This window comes from Protopterus annectens, chromosome 15.part0 (genome assembly GCF_019279795.1).
Source record: "Protopterus annectens isolate FY-2018-M chromosome 15.part0, PAN1.0, whole genome shotgun sequence".
Lineage (NCBI taxonomy): Eukaryota > Metazoa > Chordata > Ceratodontiformes > Protopteridae > Protopterus > Protopterus annectens.
In genome coordinates this window covers 244,846,039-244,863,454 of record NC_056749.1, presented here as the reverse complement: position 1 = coordinate 244,863,454, position 17,416 = coordinate 244,846,039, and the positions used below count along the sequence as shown (strand labels likewise).

Below are 17,416 nucleotides of genomic sequence, written 5' to 3'. Positions count from 1 at the left end.
TATTAGCTAGGATTGTAATGGTCTGCCGACTGATAGCCTAGTAGTAGCTATAAACCTATGAAACAATATGGTAAGACATCTTATGGTCCTGGTGACTGCTTGCGTAGTACTGTTCCTATATTCCTAGAAGTGCTGAAAGGTGCTTAACAAGTTTCTCTTCTTCCTGAATTCACAGAATGATTGTGGAGCTCCATGTACTACACAGGTTTTAAGAGTTAAAGGCTTTGTAAGTGCAGTCTAACAAAGTGAAAGGAATCATAAACTCTCTCTCTAAACTAGAAACAAGTACCTTATTTATTTAGTTTTATTTACTTACTTATTCTCTTATTTCATTCCTAAACTGAATTGGTGAGCTGTCCATAAACCCATTTCAGCCATGACCTCAGCAAAATGCAGTTACATTTACATGAGTACCTCGCAAAACAAGACAGAAAGGTGACAACTGTTGTACAACAGACTGACAGCACATATTTAAATGACTGTTTTATCTATGGTCAAAACCAAATTATACTGGGCACTAAACAATGACAAATCTACAGCAAAATCACATCTGAGCAACCTCAACACTAAATAAATCAAAACTACTCAAAGGAAGAAGAAAACACGGCTGAAACTATAACACACACACAAAAAAACTACAATGTTGTGATACATGAAGAAGCAAGCCCCTCTGCTATTTGTATGTACTAACTTGGAGACTGCACAAAAATGTAGAAAAGGGCATATTTCTAAAGCCTGCTGTGCCATAATCCAGCACCACAACAATCTTCTACCCAGTATACATTCTCACATATACCTAGCAAACACTATCAGCTACCCACCACATACTACCTATACTTACTAGTATTTCAGTCAATATTGGCACTGTGAGGATTACAAAAGCACATGCTATCTTACTGCATGCAACATAAACCCACTAACCACTAAATCGAGGAAAAATTTAATATAAACCTAATCACACACCACTAATACACACACACACACACACACACACACACACACACACACACCAACAAAACTTTGCTCAACTATATAATCGCACCACACACCTCTGCATTTGTTCACCTTATCATCATCACCAAATGTGCATTCAGCCAAAGTGAATTCACTCCTTTAACTAATTACAGTGATGAATACCTTATGGAGAAAGGGGTGAAAGAGTTATGTACAACATCTGTGTAAATATCATTTAAATCTATGTGATGTTTCAACCTGGGTACAGAAATGGGCAATATTAAAGGAAAATGTCTGCAGGAAGTGTAATCAGAACTGTTCTGCTCAGTCAGAATAGGAATGATGAACAGTGAAGATTCTGCCCTGGATGGAAAAACTGAGAGATCAAGGGAGTTTGTCAATACTGCCTACATGTGCTTTGTGGACCTGGGGAAAGTATATGCTGGACTACTGTGCAAACTCTTGTGGCAAGTGCTACAACTGCTGCTGCATGCCATTCAACTCCTGTATTTCAGAAGCATTATCTGCATCTGAACTTTCCGTGTCAGATATGTACAAGAATGAATGATGTGCTACATCTCTACTCCTCTCTCCTGTTTGATTTTCACAGACAGGGTATCAAGGGTCTAACAAGATCTGGAAAATATCTATCTTGGGACCAACAAGGGCTATATTTTCTGTTAATTACAAATGTCTGCTTGGCTTTCATCAAGGGACACAGTGCTTGCTGAAATTATAAGAGCCTTAAGTGCAAGCCTCAGAACCTGTAAGTGTAAATGCAGCTAACATATGCTAAGTATGAGGCTAAGGTACCTTGGAGTATCCCCCTACTGTAAGATGTTATATATATATACAAGTGTGTGCATGTGTAGCAGGAATATGGCAGTCATAGCTTTCCATGGAAGGAAGAAGGGTAAGATGAGCAAAGGCTCCATTGTAAAAAGCACCCAAAAGTTTTGACACCAAGTTTCAGATTTCTCTGCTTTTAGTTTAAATTGTACTCTACTTTCTGAATAGTCTATGAGCAGTACTGAAACTGATGAACTTAAGACTGTCCTCTGAAGCCAAGGATAATTATAAATCCTTCTTAAGCTATGTTAGAAAACTATGAAATAATGCCCTACATTTCTCTAAACTTATAATGACAACTTCTATTCTGACCCAACATATGTTGCCATTATCCTTGCAAACAAATTTAGCTCCAATTTCACCCCGAGACTTCTTTTCAAAGCTCTGAAATATTTGAATCTTTTGTTTCCCCAATTATCTGTGCTAAACATGCTTTTGCAGACACACTCAAACTGTTTAACCTAGGTTTAGTTACTTGTTTTGTCCCTGATAAATAGCAGACATCACTGGTGACATCCCTCCATATGGATGACCTTACAACTGACCAATTACAGACCTATCAGCCTTACAGTCCTCATCTGCAAAGCCATGGAAAGTATTATAACTTACCTCAAACTATGACATTAAAGAATGTTACAGACTTGATCCCCTAACATTCTAGGTTTGTGAAGGGTAGATCCTGTCTACAGAATGCAGTAAACTTCAAAAAGTTTGTGGAGGCTTGTGGCCAAATAGTATATATGGGGTATACTTATATGGCCAAGGCCTTCAACACCACTTCTTATCATAGGAAAAAAATGCTTTACAAATGAACCCATATGTGGTAAGATGGTTAGCAAACTGGCTTAAGGAAGTTTACACAGTACAATTTGCAGGTGCTTCATCAGAAAGTATGAAACTGACCAGCACTGCCCCTTGGGGCTCAGTGCTGGGATTTCCCTTTTGTGGAAATGACTTCTCAGATCTCAGGGCAGTAAGCCAAGACTTCTAACTAACAAAGTCTGAAAATGACTGCATACTAGGGGTTGTTGTTCAGCAACCCTCTGACATACAAAACATCCAGAATGAAGTCTCAAGTGTAAACCCTTGGTATACTAAAATGGATGCAAAGCTGTTGTTTGTCTTTTCGGCTTTTCCCGGTTAGGGGTCGCCACATCGGAACTCCGGTCCGCTAATAATTGGCAGTAGATTTTTTATGGTGCAGAGTTGCCAGCCCGACGCCCAATCTTCAACGAAGGCACGCCCATTCACTCATGTCTTTCGGAGGCCACTCAACCATGGGGACTACATGCAGACTCCACACAGAAGGCACTCCAGCCGTGAATCGAATAGGAGAACCTCTTGCTGTGAGGCAACAATGCTACCGCTGTACCACCGCGGCTTCACTAAAATGGATGCAAAGTAAATGCTCAAAAGTATAATTTTTTTTTTTTGATAGTCTACCCCCTTCTTTCATCATAATGTATAAAAAACACACCACTACAAAATGAAAATGTAGTCTGGGGCCTAGGACCTGGTTGATAACTCCCTCTCTTTTGACAATCACATGATAATGGTTGTTTATTTGGTAGCTAATTACCAAAGGAATATCATCAAGAGCTAAAGAAATTACCACTCCCTTGCTCAGCATTGGTTAGACTGATTATAGAGTACAATACTCACTTTGGGATGCAGCTCACTAAACACATCAATTAGAAAGAACCCAAAGGTTCTTAACCAAAAATATCACAGGCCAAAAGTCCCTGAGCCATCACGGCAAGATAGAAACTCCATTTCTTTATTCGATGTGTTACAGACTTTTGAGGGGAGAGCTCAGTCTCACTTATCAAATTATCAGAAGTCTAATATCTCCTGCAATACTAAAAACAGGGACCCAAACCTTCATCAACAGATAAAACATGGCAGAGGGAATGATTTATAACTATTACAGTATTAGAATCTCAGACAAATTTGAGACATCAGCTTATAAAATCTTTTCTGAGCAGCAGGTGTGAATAATCTATTATTCATATGTCAGTGGCTGGAAAACATGACAGAAATTAACAAAAAGAATAAATAGCTACAAGGAAATGCAATGCCTGGTTTAAAGCACCTCATCTAAAAAAGTGCTTATATAGAATTCCTCTGTCTATCAAAGCATAATCATCAATATAAATGAATATTTACAGTGACTGGAATTATTTTGGATATAAACCAGCTACAAGACTTTGCAGCAGCCCTCAGAAGTGTCAGCTCAGCAAGCCACTGGGATAAAATTGGCAAGAAAAGTTTATAGCAGACTGAAACAAAGGGTCACACACTGACCAAAGGTGAATGACTTCTATAAGAAGTCTCATAAGCATGTATTAATCAGTAAATTTCTATCAGAAACATTCCTAAAACACATGCGTATAGGATAAATAATGTATAAGCAAACATTAAAAATTACAATTAGATTGCTTTTATTCCATATATTTTCTAAAGAATGAAGGACAAGAACATATGTTGTGTCTTATATATACATGATGTACTGCAGACTTGATTATATGAAGTTCCTTCCTATTGAGCTTTAGCGCTACTTTGCATGTTGCAAATTTTCTTTAATTTTTAATCAATGAATAGCAATAGCAAAACAGGTATCAAATGCAGTTGTAGTAACAATGAATAGCCTTTCTTATCAGAAAGATTAGAGAAATAATGTCATGATAAAGCTGAAGAAGGAATGCTTTCATAATGCATCCTTTAAAAAACTAAATTGTCTCAGCAGCATTTCTGAAAATAACTGTATGACCACATTAGGATGCAAAGAAGTAACGCACTGTTCCCAATCAGGAAAGACAGAAATAAAAAGTTGTGCCTAACAGCATTATGTAAAACAGAAAGGCAGGACTGCATCCTTTAGGAAAGTATAACTACTTTATGTCTAGTTGAAATCCTTGTCAGACACATGGAAAATAAACTGTGCTGACCCAACTGTTATGCTTTGCTTGCTTGTCATTTAACTGCTTATTTTTTCTTTCCTCGCTTATTATTTTTCTCATAGATGCAGTACTTGTACAATAACCCACCATCTCTAAATGTTTTGGAATAAGCTTCCCTATGTTAAGCAGTATGACTCTCCATTTTTTTGTAAATATAACCTGGATGAATGGATGGGTAATACATTTTTACTGACATTTGTATAATAGAAAGTCCAACTGGGCACAGGTGCCCTTTTTCAGCAGAGGACTGGGGTTAAAAGCTCCAAGAAAAGGGTAACGACAAATTTACTCTGCAATTGACTGGTATAGACCTCCTGGAGAAAGGAGATATGGGATGAGAGATGGTACTGGGAAGGCGTGAGTGGATGTAAGACTTGGTGGTCTTGGAATATCTACAAGTCTTAAACTTTTGAAAGGAGGCGACTGATCTATGGAGTGTACTGGAGCCAATCACTGCTTAGGCTACTGAAAATCGTCACCTCAAAATCAGACTTCATGGTGCTCTCCCAGAAAAGAGTGCCTTGGAGTGGATGAAGTACTCTGAGGTCTTACTGAGCAAAAACAGAAAAAATGAAAACAAAACTGATGGGTGCAGCATCAGCAGTACTTGCAGGTATTATGGCTGATTGTGGTGTGAATCAACAAATGAGCTGCAGAATGAAGAACTCATCAGTCAGTCTTTGGCTCATCTTTACCTATGAGTAATAGTTTTGGGTAGAGATAGGATCACACATGTAAGTGATAAAAATCGGATTCTTTCACAAGGCTGTTGGGCTGACTGTCCACTATAGTGAAAAACCTATATGTTAAAAAGACCCACCTCGGATAGTTTAAGCATCTTGTGAACCAACATCTTAGGTACCTCCTGCAAGAGGTATAGCAGACATGGCACAGTGAAAGGCAACTCCAGGGAAGACCTCAGATATGTTAGAGAGATTACTCCTCTCACACTGCCTAACAGCTCATGAAGGGGGAACCTTGCAGACTGAGGTGGGATAGAGAAGTCTCCTCTACTATTTTATCTTGTTAAATTGCTACCACTATGCTTCCCACACAGGACCAGCAGCTGGTTCTGTAAGGAGCACAAATTAAAAGTGTAATACTATATGCATACAGAAAGGAAAAGGAGGCAGGTTAATAAAGAATTATCATAAGGATATGGAGGGAAAAGGAGGAGAGATTTTTATTTTAATTTTGAAAAATGAAGCAAGGATTCAAGCTGGTGTATGCACCAGATGCATTTTAGAAAAAGAAGTCTCTGTTTTGCCAGAGATATTAAGAAGAAAAATTGAGTTGTGGGACAACTAAAAAATATGGCTAGTAAAATTCTAGTTACTTCTGACATCCTGAAAGACGCAAAAAAATATCTATATAAGGTGTTTTATAGGAGTGAGGGAACAGAGGCAGTTTTGAAAAAAAAATATGAAGGAGGGGAAATAATGAAATATACTAATCTGGAAGTACTAGAACATCTATTAGGAAAGTTAAGCAATAAAGTATTCATGAAAAGATGGGTTGAACATTATGTTTTAAAGAAGATCAGTAAAACAACTTCTTAACTGCTCTTTGAGTTTGGAAGAAATAATAAAATTATGGGGTGGGTTATATGATCTTTAGAAAATAGAACACAGCAAACAGAACAGCAGTTGGCAATCAAATGTCTTCAAGAAATCACTCACTGGATGCTTCTGGTATAAACTAAGAATTTTATCAGTGGGGAAGAGGAAGTTGGTACATAACAGGAAGAAGGGGAAGAGGGAATGCAGGAATATACCAATCATTTGATTACAATTAAAGAGTGTACAGATACTGCAAGAAGGAAAATGGTGATAGTGAAGGGGTGTCAAAACCATTTGACAGTAAAGATCAGAGTAAGATGGCAAATTTGTAGGGTGGCATGCACTTGAAGAAAATGTTTCTCAAAAGGAAAATGGAAGCATATGAGTGACCCAGAATGGCTTCATTGGTGAAGAGGTGTACAATTTAGATGAACAAAGGAACCACAGAAAGGGGATCTATTTTTGTCCAGGCTCTTTTGGATGGGGGAGCAATATTTTCTCACTATGGCTCTGTGGCAGAGAGAGATAAAACACTCACTGACCCAGACAACCTCAGTGCGGGAAGACCTGGGCAGAGGAGGATGGCAGCAAGTAGCTGGTGCTGGCTCACCCATCCTTTGAGAATGAGCACTGATTCCACTTAGTAGCATACCACTATGAAAGCTTGCATGGCACCAAAACGATCAGAATTCAGCAAATAGGCTTGGCAGTCTCAAGACGGTGATGGCAGCTCTTTTAGCTTGTAGTTGGAACCATGCAACAACAAGGTGAAAGCATAGGACATTCAGTGGTGACATTAGTACTAAAGTTAATCACAACGGCAGGATTATGGTCCGAATAGAAATGCTGAGAATCAACACATCATGCAAGTAAATCAAAGAGTGCATGCAGCAAGGCTAAAGAGACAGCATCTAACATCTTCAATTGTAATCTCTAATGAATTGAAACTAGTATACTTTGTCCTTTGCTGTAATAATGGAATAGTGACTGTGGCAGGGTTTTGTCTTCTTTTTGATCAGCTGGACTCCCCTTTTGCTGTTGGATCTAACAGAAATGCCCTCACTGGCAAAATGCTGGACAGCCTACAAAATACCTCTATGGCCGCAAGGATGACTGCCCTTTCAGTGAGCCAGCAAGCTTGGAGACAAAAGGGGAGAAAAAAAAAAAATATATATATAACATATATAGACAATAGTATGTTTTCAGCATTCAGCTTTGCACATAAGCATTGTGAATTTCTCCAAGTATTTTTATTTACTATTTTTTCTATGCACTTCACCATATACACATTCCTACCTTTCATAACAAATCTGCATGCTCTATTCTAATTAACTATTATTACCTGCATAAAAATGTTCTTTTATTTATTACTTTAATTGTATAAACTTATACATGCTTACTGTATTATGGAGCTTTTCTCCCCGGGCCTCCGCTGAAAAAGGACCTGTGTCCAGTACTTTCCCAATAAACAAATGTTAAGTAAATATACATATACATACGCATCCGTACATACATACATACATACACACGTGTGTGTAATTTATATATATATATATATATATATGTATATATATGTATATATATATATATATATATATATATATATATACACACACACACACACACACACAGATATTAATGCTAATAATTATGTCTCAGGTAACAATTATATAATTAAGTTATTTCACACTACAAACATTGATTGATCTGCACATAGATCATCATCCAACATAACAAATAAGTTAAATGAGTGGACTTGAGACACTGGCTATGAAGGAAAGTACTAGGGGTAATAATATTTTAGATATGGTGTGAATAAATAATCTGAACATCTGGTCTTCCCACACACTGAGCGTTAACTGGGGAGATCTGACCATATGTGTGTATTACTTGAGGTTTCTCCCAACATACATTATATGAACAACTCTGAGATGGTTACAAAAAGTTATATTGCTTAAATTTTGGTGCAATCACTTTCGATGTAAACTCAAGAAACTGGTAATCTTGCCTATTTACTTTGACTATGTAGGAGTGCTGGACTAAGCTGCATCACTTTATTGACAACTTGATACAATTACTTATGCCCATCAGTAATACCATCAGGGTTATCAATAATTCACCACTTTGGTGAAACAGTAGGATTTTTCATTTTAACTGTAGGAAGGAAAGACTATGGAAATCCAGTAAGTCTCATTCTACTTTGGATAACAGGCAAAAGTATAACACAGTAAAAAAAAAAATTCTTAAAATCAGTCAGTAAAGTGTGATCTAAATAAGAAGTAAAATTGGTTTTAAATATTACTGACAAAGTCTTATTTAAGCATCTGCACTCCTTTAAGAAAGCTGAAACATCTGGAGTCTCCCTAAAAATAGGTGACAATTTCATTACTGGTCTTAAGGATCTGGTTAATATTTTTTGCCGACGTGTTCTTTGATGGAGTGTATGCCAACAATTCTATTAAATCCAAACCTAGCTATCCGCTGTGGTTCTTGCCCAATAATACCGGGCATTAATAGACATTATTAGACATCAAGTCTAACTCTGCAGCTGCCCCAGATGGTCTAAACTTGTTTTTTTTTCCTCCCTGAAAGGAATATCAGAGGTATCACTGCCTTGCTTAACCTACGTATTTCAGAGGTCTCTAACAGACGTCTACTTTCCATCCATCTGGAAAGATGCAGTTGTCATCCCTATACAGAAAAGTCATCTTAAACTGTCTACTTGATAACTACAGATGGATTAGCCTTACTTGTATACCTCGGTAGATGTTCTGAGCATGCTATGTGCTTCTCACTCATATCCATGTTTGATTTTACCTTTGACATTTACCAATTATGGCTTTCTACGAGGACATTCCCGTATCGCTAATCTAATGAGTTTGTACAACAGCATCATAAAATCCATTGACTTGGATTTGGCTGTCAATGCTGTATACCTAAGATTTTACAAAAGTGTTCAACTTGGTCCCACATGCAGTTTTTACAGCTATGCGCAAGACTAATATGAACCCATATGTGATTAAATGGGTCACAACTGGTTGCTAAACTGAAAGTGAAATATTAAAATTAAAAACTGTTATTCGGACTACAAATCTGTTGGTAAAGGTATTAACTCAATGATCTGTTTTGGGTTCCTTACTTTTTGGCTAGTTGGTGTTGTACTGCCAAGTATCTGAAAATGTGCTATTTAGCAAACTTGCTGAAGACAATAAAATATGTTGCATGACCACCGTCTGTAAGGATTATCATTCTCACAGAAAGTTTGGATACCTTAACTACATGGGTAAGAAACAAGAACATGAGGTTTTAATAACAGTAAGTGTATGATGATTCAGTATGGATCAAATAAACTCATTTACCCAGAGCCACTGGAATACCACATCGTCCCATCTACCACAATGGTTAAGGATTAGGTATATTGTTGCAGTCCACACTGAAATGTAATGAGCATATCAAATAGATAATTAGGAAATGCTAGAGGCTTATTAACATCTTACAATGTCTTTCCAGTAGAGAGAAAGATGTCTTTATTAGGCTTTGTAAATCTAGCTTTCACACAAAAAGAGAGTAATGTGGCTCTTTTGGGGGCACTGACAGTTTCTCATTTGAATAAGCCCTACTGCATTCAGTAGACAATCTTGATACAGGCAGGGGAGTCTTTGTCATTTATCCATCTGTAAGAGACTGAAATACCTTTTCTTCTTTTCAACAGATCATAGATTACTGAGAAGCAACTTCATTTTTGCACTGTAGCGGTTAGCGTTGCTGCCTCACAGCAAGAGGTTCTTTGGTTTGATCCTCGGCTGGGGTGCCTTCTGTGCGGAGTCTGTATGTCCTCCCTGTAGTCGTATGGGTTTCCTCCGGGTGATCCAGTTTCCTCCCACATCCCAAAGACATGCTGTAGGTGGATTAGACACTCTAAACGGGCCCTAGGCATGAGTGCGTGCCTACTGTGGAAGGTTGGGCGCTGGGCTGGCAATTCGACACTGTAAAACTCCACTGCCAATCATGAGCAGACAGGTGATCTACTAACGGGAAAAGCCGAAAGAAGAAGAAGACTGTTAACCAGGCTAGCCCGACTGGGCCCAGAGAGCCCTTTTTCAGCGGAGACCCAAGGAGAAAAGCTACAGGAAAGTAATTAGTAAAAATAAGAAAAAAAATAACCATTTAATTTTAATTGACAAATGCCTATAAATGAAGCTCAGGTAGGAATACTGGGCATTAAGTTGGCAATTTACAGTTCTAACATAAAGAATAAAACTTCATAGTTAGTCTAACCATGTCACTGAAAAGCTTTTCCTTGAATCATAAAGCAGAGGATGCTATGGAACTACACACAGACACACACAATGTATTGCAGTCCTATTTACATTTACTAGGGCTTTAGCTCAATGGTTTAAGAATATTACATCTCCATCAGGACCACCAGTAAGTAAACTCTTAAATGGCCTGCATAGGCTCAGAGTTTGAATATAATAATATGACTGAATCCCTTAACTGAAAGTGGAATGCATGAAATAAGCTTTGGGGGGGTTGTGTAGGAATCTGTTTGAGTCTGCTCTGACTTCTCAAAGGAATAAAATTAAGAAGTGTGCAATAAAGAGTCAAGAAAGAGGCATTAGTTGCTCTGAATAAAAGCTGTTTAAGGTTTGGTGGCAGAAAGATGGTACTAAGCAGAGGCCATTAGTACAGTCATGGAGGAAGCTTGTTCTTCACTTATCAAGAAGGTGCATTTAATTTTGTTATGGGTTGAGGGATACCACCTTGGAATTTATACAACTCCAGAATGCATAAGAAAGGAATGCTGGGTGTTTGAGATCATTTTGGAGAACCAAGTTAAAAACAATACAAAGGACAATTTAAATATGGGGCACAATTATCTCATTTTATTTCCCTGAAAATTAATAAAAGGAATGGAGGGCACACAAAAGAACTAATAAGGTAGCACAAAGGCTCTTGGAGCCTGTCACTGACGGCCTCTTTCAACTCACAGGAATTTTTTTAATCCTCCCCCATATATATCATATAAAAAAAGCAAATGATACACTGCACAGAAGCAAAATGACATCTTTCTCAACACACAGACATACACTTATAACTAAGATCTGGCTTACTACATTACTGTACTACTGTTGACATGCAATCAGATACACATATCTGATATCTGTTTGCTAGCTATGTGGCACATGCAGGATGGGTTCCCTAACTATGTCCTAGATGACCAGGATTCAAGATGGAGCCTATGCAATGAAGGAGCTAGCCAGGAAGGTGTGGAAGCAAACAGCTCAGGTCAGACACAAACGTAGTTCAAGGCAAGACATTTATGGCAGCAAGCTGCAATTACACAGTGCAAAGTTATGCAAAATCCCGACTATCATGGGAGAACTATAGACTAAGTACATGAAACTAAGTGCCGACCAGTCTCGTGATATCCTTTAGAAAATTCTTTTCAATCATAATTAACACTTAATTGACATTAGAAAGATGCAGTCATCCTTTAGAACCTGCCAATGCTGTTACATCTGTAAACTGTTCTGCTTTCCCATATAAAATCATCAGTGCAGTAATTTCCCTTTAAACAAACAATGCTGTACTCATTACAGAACTTCTAACAAGACAAGAACATACTGTAAAAGCTTATTTCCATTTCCAAAGGCATCTCTCAGGCAAACAATGCTATATAGCATTCCTTTATTTTAGAACAAAGCAGAACTATGACCTTTATTCAAACTGGCAACATTCAGTTGCTGTACCCACACTTCACAGAATTCAAATCTCTTTACTGATCTGAAATCCATTTTGACAGTTGTAATGTCTAAAATAATTCTACTAGAGAAAATCTATTCTGACACTTCCATTGTTTGACATTTCAATAAATAATCAGCAGCTGGGATTTCACCTGGGCAAAGGCCAGATAATGTGTTCAAGTGCACAGGCACTCATGCAGAGGGTTGGATAAGGACTTCATACAGTCCAGCCAAGCATTGTGAGTATATAGCAGCAAGCATTATCAAAAATGTGACATATAGCCACAAAACAAAACTTACACAGGATGACAGCTTGTTCTGTCTGGCATCTCCTGATGCCAGACGCAGGGAGGAAAGAATACGCCAGGGATGGCCATGGACAGCAAGCAACCAAAAGACGACTAAAATAGGTATAAATTTATCTATTTGCTTTCTGTATTTAGTAGGATCACACAGAAACAATATTCAAAGTTAACATTTAAATATTGAAAACAAAGATGTACCTTCAGCTGAATTGTAGCTTTCTGGAATTAATTGGCTCATACAAACACAATATTAAATAAAGCATACTTAGCAGAGCATATAAAACATTGCACAAACAATATGAATCGGTCAGACAAGGTTAGAAAACAACAGGGATGCTTAGTAGGGCACATAAAATATTGCATGACAACTATATGAATCAGAGGAGTTTATAAAACAATAGGAAGGGAGAATGGAAAGGCAATACATGAAATAACAATGGGAGGACGTCTGTATGCCTCCCAAGTAAGCAACAAAGTTTAGAATTTTTTGCTTGAAAGTGTTTGCATAGGTATTTTTCTATACTCCAAGCAGACTGAAAAGAGGTTTTCCTCGCAAAGACAGTAAATGTTGGAGGTATGATGGGGATAATGAAGCAATTGGGGTCATGTTTTTTTTTTGCATGCATTGAGCTGGCAAATTTTAAAAATTCCCTACAGAGTAGTTCATCAGAAGTACTGGGGAAGCAAATGGTTGCAACTAAGGAAAATTTTCTTTTGACTTGGAATACAGGATATGACTTCACCGCACTTTGTAAGGCATTACTAAGTTTAATGTTATTGGCTGAAAAAAGCAATTACAAGAAAATCAAAATCTAGACCAACCGTAACTGAAGCACTGAATATTTTAAAGGAGATAAAAGAACTAGAGATGGGATTACAGAAAAGGGAAAGAGCAAATTACATATAAATAAACTGAATTTGTGTGAACAATACATACATAATATTGTTCAGGAAGAGCAGTGAGGTTTAAAGGAGGGCAGGAATTCACAAATGTTACTTAACGCTGGAACGAATGGTAAATGTTAAAAAGAAAACATACATATACACAAGGAATGAAACTGAAAAATAATTGCTACGGCTTAGTTTTTTTTCTTTTACTTTTATGTGCAACTATGTCACTGTCTACAAACAGGAATTAATAAAGGTATTTAAAAAAACAATAGAACAACACTGAATAGTTAATATTTCAAGTATGCAATATGCTCAATTTTGCCTAAGCCTCCCTACAAGTCTGGCATCACCAAGTAAAGTACACCAAGTTAACAGACTTTCTGAAATGTAGACACGGAAGCTGACAGTAGAAATCACCAAATAATAAAACCAGTTATGCAAAGAAAGAGATGCTTCAAGTTTTTAGAAAGAATGCAAAATGAAAAACAGATTTTTGTGATATAACTAATAATGTGTAAATGACATGACACTTTACTGGGTCATTTAAAAAAAACGGAGATGGCAAATGCTGGTAGAGTTGCAAGTTGGGGAAGTTATTTGTGGGAATTTTTACAGGTTAGCTCATGGGCAATGCTACAAGAAAGCAAGATTAAAATAAACAAAAGTCCCAAACAAGTTTCCTTAGAAAATGGATGCACAGGACATGAGGCTTGAGAACACACTTTTAGACTGTAAAAGGACCGAGATATTTGGGTTCTTGTGGAAGAAAAGATGGAAACAGAAAGGTTTCCTAAAATAAGCCTATCATGATTTATGTAAAATAAGTGTTATTAAAAATGGGCTAAAACTATTTTAGGCATTGTATGGAAAGCCTAGATATGCAGCTATGGGGATATAATGTACAGTAAAAATGGGGGGTCTATACTACATGATCGAAACCTTAGGTTATCGAATACCTACAGGTTGATCACTAAAGGTCAAACTCTGAAAATCATGAATGGTCATTTCCACACAGGGAAACAATGCCGCTGGCCAAATTAAAAAAAAAAAAAGTTTGAAACAAAAATCAAGTGGGGAGTTTCATCCCCCACACTCCCCTAACTAAATATAACAACTCTGAGATCGCTCTACATCATAAAAAGGGCAAAATCTGTGTAATGGCCAAATGACTTGTTTCCCTGTGTGGAAACGGCCGTTCGCAATTTTCAGAGTTCAACATTTAGTGATCGACCTTTAGGTATTCGATAGCCTAAGGTTTCAATCATGTAATATAGACCCAAAATGGGGAAACTGTAAAAACAATGACATTCTGATGTCACAGAAGTCTATGTCAAGCTTCCTCATTTCCTATTCCCTTCGTCTTCTGGCTTCCAAAGCTTTCTAGTACAACTTAGGTAGTTGTTATGCTCAACCCCCCAGAGTCTTTGAAGGTAAGTTTTTACATTTTTCAGCTTCAAACTATTATTATATTGCATGAGTCTGATGTTTTTATTAAACGTCATTTCTCTTCCAATAACAAAGCCTTGAGTTGTTCTACTTCCAACAGAGTAGTACCAGTACCAAGAGGGGTAAAAGTAAGTGATTTTGATGCTACATCTCAAGGAAGAAGACTTCAACCTTGGTGGCATGCTTTTCTTAAAAAAAGATCTTCATCACTGGTATTCCCTAGGGCTCTGTTATAAAATTATTAGTCTGGCATACATTTTGCTACTGTCTAAGAGAGCTGGATAAAACTGGTTGACTAAGCTTGCTAATGACTGCAAACTTTGGGCTGTAATCAACACTCAGATGACACTCGTATCTTCCAAAAAGGCCTTACAAATTACAAATTGCAAATTCATGGAGTCAAGACCAGAGAGTAAACCTTAACTCAAAAATATATAGCACTGTACTGTTTTGGAAACGAGCACCTCTACATTTACCACATCAATGACACCCCCTCAAAAATGATAGCATCATTAGACGTGTGCATATTTGTGGGGAATAAATTCTCCAACTACAATGGATCAAGTGTTAACAATAAATCCTTCTATGCAGTCCAACTAATCACTTCAGGCATTTCCTCCAGGTCTGAGGAAGTTATTGTCCCATTCTTCTCCTCTCTAATTAGGTTTATATAATAATATAACTTCTCCATCCCCACCATGTATCTAAACAAAAACAGGGTCATCAATACCAACTCTTTTTTCCCCCAATTTTCTTCTATATGGGGTCAGGGTTTTGCATCAGCTGTTACCTCCTCTCTTTATTCATTATTACTCTCTACTATTTTCAGCAGTCATGCCTGACTGCTGCATGTATTCTCTCACACATAATCCATCCACCTCTTTGCTGGTTGTCCTCATTTCCTCTTGCTTTCTTCTCTCTTTCCAATTTTTTTCAACAAATTCCTTCTGATTTCTTTTAAATGTGCCCAAACCATTGTAATAGGTTTCTCTTTGACCTTCCTTAAAACTGGAACTACTTGGCTTCTGCTCTAATGTCATTGTTACTTCTTCTGTCCCAAATTGTGCATCCTACCACCCATCTCAAACACTTAGTTTCCTTCACTTCTAGCTTCCTCAACTGCTTTGCCTTCACTGCCCTGGTTTCTATGTACATACAAGTACTGCTGCAATACTGTTTTGTGCACCTTGTCAGATTCTTTGGCATTCTTCTGTCACACACACCGTGACACATTGAGCCAGTTGGCTATAACATTTTTTATTCTAGCTTTGACCTCCTCATTCAAACTTCCCTTCTCCTCAACCAACCCTCCCAGATACTTGAAGCAATTAATGCATTCCACTATTTTTCCTTTTTCTTCTACCTCAGTTTTCAGCTTCTGCTGAATTCTCTTGTTTCCTGCTACGACACTTGTCTTGTTTGTATTCCATTTCATCCATGAGCCTTCAGTTTTGCATTCTATTCTCCTATCGCTTGCTTTAGTTCCTGTTGAGAGTCTGCTTGTATTATCACATCATCTGCATACAGCAGCTTTGTTGATCTTCCCCTCTGACCTATTTGCTAATGCAGTCCATCACCTGTATGAACAGCAGTGGGCTCAGAGCTCAATCCTAGGGTACACCCACACCCAATGGGAATTCCCTGTGAGTGTGACAACTGTCCATACTTATGCCACTGGCTTTTTGTACACAGCCTGCAATAATTCTACCAGTGTTTCCATGGTTCTGAACTATCACAGGACTGCACAAATTAGCTTTCTTGCGGCCTTGTCATATGCCTTCTCCAAGCTTAGGAATGTCTACCATGACACCTTTCTCATCTTCAGTTTCTTCTTCTTTTTCTCCATATGTCTTGCTGCAAACATCTGATCAGTTGAGTAGTTTAGATTCAGATCAGGATGCAGCACAACCTCATCTTACTTTCTACTATGCGCATTCATTTAACAATCACCTTCTCCAGCACTGTCATACAGTGTGAGAGGAGACTGACAGCTCTGCATTTCACACAGTTGTAAAATGTCCCCTTTGTTCTTGTACACTGGCACTAGAATGCTTATTCCTCAGTCATCTGGGAATACTCTCTCTCTCTTTCTCTCTCCCTACTTCTCTGAGAACTCTCAGGAGCCATTTGTCCTCTAAGTCACCCAATATCTGCCATGACCTCATCTGAGCCTGCTGTTTTCAATGACTTAATTTTCCTTAGTGCTTTCTTACTTCTTTCTGGGCATTTCCTAAACCGATGCACTTATGAATGATGTCCAAATGATGTCCGATGACTATCTTCTTCATCTTTTTGTCTTTGCCTTGCCACCTGGCAATGTTTCTTTATGCCATCTGCTAAATCACTTTCCAGAAGCTGACAAATTGCCTCTGATGCTTTGCTCTTTGCTATTCCAGCTACTCTTTTAGCCTTTTTGTTAGTCAACCAGTATTCTTTCTTACACTGGCTTGTCTATTCTACCTCCTACTTTTTCCTACACTCCTTTCTTTGATAACTGGTTGGATATCTGCCTTCCACCACCAGCTTTCCTTATATGTCTCATTTCCATACCTGGCTTAGACACATATCTGTTTTATAGTCTTCACAAATGCTGTTTTAAGATGCTGCCATTCTTCTTCAACCCCAACTATTTCCACTTCTTCTTAGGTACTGCAACCTTGAATATTTCCTTAAAGTCTTATGTTTTTGCCCAGTCAACTTCCAGG

General features: G+C 37.9%; 1 protein-coding gene across 1 annotated transcript in view; it reads right to left on the bottom strand.

The window, feature by feature from the left end:
• The window catches only part of TBC1D15 (TBC1 domain family member 15), a 2,197,436-nt gene that overhangs the window by 1,629,735 nt on the left and 550,285 nt on the right, over positions 1-17,416 (bottom strand). The window lies entirely within an intron of this gene.